The sequence below is a fragment of the Giraffa tippelskirchi genome, chromosome 5, assembly GCF_054371585.1.
Source record: "Giraffa tippelskirchi isolate mGirTip1 chromosome 5, T2T-mGirTip1v1.2.pri, whole genome shotgun sequence".
NCBI lineage: Eukaryota > Metazoa > Chordata > Mammalia > Artiodactyla > Giraffidae > Giraffa > Giraffa tippelskirchi.
This window is the reverse complement of record NC_137279.1, coordinates 74,398,428-74,402,953: the sequence shown is the minus strand read 5'-3', so window position 1 is coordinate 74,402,953 and position 4,526 is coordinate 74,398,428. Positions and strand designations below refer to the sequence as shown.

The 4,526-nt window shown below is 41.6% G+C and overlaps 1 pseudogene; it reads right to left on the bottom strand.

Moving 5' to 3' along the window:
- Window positions 1–881: 881 nt before the first annotated feature.
- On the bottom strand, window positions 882–2,776 carry LOC145506106 (14-3-3 protein zeta/delta-like; annotated as a pseudogene).
- Between the last annotated feature and the right edge of the window lie 1,750 nt (window positions 2,777–4,526).

The following is a 4,526-nucleotide window of genomic DNA, read 5'->3' as shown; positions in this document are numbered from 1 at the left end:
GTGTTCATTGGAAGGACGGATGTTGAAGCTGAAACTCCAATATTTTGGCCACCTGATGCCAAGAGCTGACTCATTTGAAAAGACCCTGATGCTGGGAAAGATTGAGGGCAGGAGGAGAAGGGGACGACAGAGGATGAGATGGTGGGATAGCATCACCGACTCAATGGACATGAGTCTGAGTAAGCTCCAGGAGTTGGTGCTGGATAGAGAGGCCTGGTGTGCTACAGTTCATGGGGTCGCAAACAGTCGGACACGACTGAGCAACTGAACTGAACGGAACTGAAACATTTCTGCCCTTATCCAGAGTAAACTGGGTCACAACCAAAGAACACTTCTGTAGCTGTAATCAATGGTGTGAACACTGAAACTGAGTATTGCACACATAACACAGTTTAACATGCACTATCTATAGGATATGCATTTCTACTACAGCCTTGGGAGTGCTCCAAACCTAAAAGTACCCACAACTATACCTGTGACTGGAACCAATTAGCCCTTTTAATCCCCACCAGGACAAACCAATATATATGCAGTTTTCTTTGCTTAGATATGGAAGCAGTTTTAACACTGGCCCTTGTGAAGCCACAATGTACCGAAAGTACTATACCAAACATTTATAACGTGTATAAAAATTCCACATCCCTATATTGACCACCTCAAGACGGTGTTTCAAGATAAAAACAGATAACTCCCCAAATGTTAACTGGCTCTATTCCCTTAATATTAAACATAAAAATCACATGGGAAATGTAGAAATTCAAATAGAAGTAGCATAAACCTGTCATAAATCATAAACAAAAAACTATTTGTGGGACAGCACAGATGACAAATGGTCCACTGTGTAAATTTCAGAATGAGGCAGACAAAAGTTAGAAGTTCGGTTAATTTTCCCCTCCTTCTCCTGCTTCAGCTTTGTCTCCTTGGGTATCCCATGTCCACCATGTCAAGTTGTCTCCAGGTAACTGCACTATTAGCATGCTACCTTTGTATGACTCTTCACTTAATGCATCAAGTTCAGCAATGGCTTCACCAAATGCTGTCTTTGCAAGACAGCAGATTTTCTCAGGGAAGTTGAAAATCTCATCATACAAAACAGAAAAGTTAAGGGCCAGACCCAATCTGATAGGATGTGTTGATTGCATTTTCTTTTTGCTGATTTCAAAAGCTTCTTGGTATGCTTGCTGTGACTGATCCACAATCCCTTTCTTGTCATCACCAGCAGCAACCTCAACCAAGGAACGGTAGTAGTTTTCTTTCATTTTCAAACAGAAGACTTTGCTCTCTGCTTGTGAAGCATTGGGGATCAAGAACTCTTCCAATAAAACCAAAAATAAGCAAAAGGGACCTAATTAAATTTAGGAGCTTTTGCACAACAAAGGAAACTGTAAGCAAGGTGACAAAGCAGCCCTTAGAATGGGAGAAAATAATAGCAAACAAAACAACTGACAAAGAATTAATCTCCAAAATATACAAGCAGCTCATGCAGCCCAATACCAGAAAAACAACAACCCAGTCAAAAAGTGGGCAAAAGACCTAAACAGACATTTCTCCAAAGAAGACATACAGAAGGCTAATAAACACATGAAAAGATGCTCAACATCACTCATTAGAGAAATACAAATCAAAACCACAATGTGGTTATCATTTCACATGATGGTCAAAATGGCCATCATCAAAAAGTTTATAAATAATAAATGCTAGAGAAGGTGTGGAGAAAATGGAACACTCTTACACTGTTGGTGGGAATGCAAACTGGTACAGCCTCTACAGTGTAGAAATTTCTTTAAAAACTGGGAATAGAACCGCCATATGACCCAACAATCACACTGCTGGGCGTACACCCTGAGGAAACCAGAACTGAAAGAGACACATGAACCCCAGTGTTCACTGCAGCACTATACACAATAGTTAGGACATGGAAGCAACCTAGATGTCCACCCGCAGATGAATGGATAAGCAAGTGGAATATTACTCAGCTATAAAAAGAAACACATTTGAGTCGGTTCTAATGATGTGAATGAAACTGGAGCCTATTATACAGAGTGAAATAAGTCAGAAAGAGAAAGACAAATACTGTATATTAACGTATATGTATATATATATATATATGGAATTTAGAAAGATGGTACCAACGATTCTACAGGCAGGGCAGCAAAGGAGACACAGATGTAAAGAACAGACTCTTGGACTCCGTGGGAGAAGGCGAGGGTGGGGTAATTTGAGAGAAAAGCACTGAAACACATGTAAAATAGATAACCCATGCAAGTTGGATGCATGAGGCAGGGCACACAAAGTCGGTGCTCTGGGACAACCCAGACGGATAGGATGGGGAGGGAGGTGGGAGGGGGGTTTAGGATGGTGGGGACAGATGTATGCCTGTGGCTGATTCACGCTGATGTATGGCAAAACCATCACAATATTGCAAAGTGATTATCCTTCAATTAAAATAAATAAATTTAAAAAAAACAACTTTTCAAAAAGAGACAGTACATCATTGCATATATCTCCTGGCTTGGTCTCTATTTTTTCTCCCTATTCTCAAGTCATCTTCTGTTTTTTTCTCAGCACCTTCCGTCTTCTGCCCAATACTTGAGATGACCCTTCAAGATGACCTATGGGCTCCTACAACATTTTTACAAGCAACTGAGAGAAGACTCCTCTCCTTATCGGCTAATTCGGCTCCTTGCTTGGTTACAGACTCCATGCAGGCTGCCATGTCATCATATCGCTCAGCCTGCTTGACCAGTTTAGCCTTCTGTACCAGCTCATTTTTATCCATGATGGGATGTTCTGTGTCCAAAGTGGGTGGCGGCAGATGGGCAAGACTTTGACCGGACATATTTTATACCTGCTTTATAGGTTTTCAGGGTTAGAGAACAAAGTTCTAAGCTGGGAGATCTAAGTCCCATACCTGTTCAGTGGATTATCATGTAGAGGATCAGATTATATGCTTGGAAAGGTAAAATTACACCTAAATCAGATTATATGCTTGGAGAGGTAATACTAGACCTAAAAAAGGCCTAAATCAATGCTTGAAAGTCCGTATTTCATATAGGAGTATCAGGTTCTATGCTTGGAGATTGAGATTCCATACATGGATTTTCTGTTTCCAACCTTGAAGAACAGGTTCCATGTCTTACATTTTTGAGAATCGATTTCTCACTTCCTAAATTCTAACAGTACTCTTTCTTAAAATTAATCTGCCTTGTAGCATGTCTGAAGTCAAGGTGTTATAGTAGCTCACTTTTCTACTTCCTCTTTCAGAACTGCTATCCTCTATTTTATTAAAAATGAATTAATGTGAAACAAAACACCATTCCAGGTTCGATGCATGAGACAAATGCTCAGGGCTGGGGCAGTGGGATGGCCCAGAGGAATGGGATCGGGGGGAGGTGGGAGGGGGGTTCAGGATGGGGAACACATGTAAACCCATGGCTGATTCATGTCAATGTATGGCAAAATCCACTACAATATTGTAAAGTAATTAGCCCCCAACTAAAATAAATAAATTTATTTTAAAAAATGAATTAATGAAAAAATGAATGGTGAACACTCTTAATGAGCTTACTTGTAGTTCATTGTACTGGAGTGAAATAACCTACAGGGTAGTGATGGGCAATTCAACATTTTGTAGTTAGGGAAGCCTTCTTTAGGCAAGATAATGTAAACCTACACTAAGCTTGTGTTTCTTTTCTATCTTATCCATATTTCTGATAAGGGCAAATTAAGGACTGTGTGGATCACAACAGCCTGTGGAAAATTCTTCAAGAGATGAGAATACCAGACCACCTTACCTGCCTCTTGAGAAATCTGTATGCAGGTCAAGAAGCAACAGTTAGAACTGGACATGGAACAACAGACTGGTTCCAAATTGGGAAAGGAGTACATCAAGGCTGTATATTGTCACCCTGCTTATTTAACTTATATGCAGGGTATGTCATGCAAAATGCCAGGCATGAAGCACAGGCTAGAACCAAGATTGCTGGGAGAAGTATCAATAACCTCAGAAACACAGATGACACCACCCTCATGGAAGAAAGTGAAGAAGAGAACTAAGATCAAGATGGCGGAGGAATAGGACGGGGAGACCACTCTCTCCTCCACAAATTTATCGAAAGAACATATGAACGCTGACCAAACTTCACAAAACTACTTCTGAAGGCTGGCAGAGGACGTCAGGCTTCCACAAAGACAGCGCATTATCTTCAAAAGAGGTAGGAGAAATTATAAAAGATAAAAAGAGAGACAAAAGAGTTAGGGACGGAGACCCGTCCCGGGGAGGGAGTCGTAAAAGAGGAGGAATTTCCAAGCACCAGGAAACCCTCTCACCGGCGGGTGTGGGGGAGGATTTCTTATCTCGGAGGGCAACGTAACTGGGAGGAAAAAATAAATAAAATCCAGATTACGTGCCTAAAGCAACTCCCAGCAAAGAACCCCAGACGCTCGCATCATCCGCCACCAGCAAGTGGGGGCTGAACGGAGAGGAGCGGGCGGCACTGCCTAGGGTAAGGACCGGGCCCGAGTGC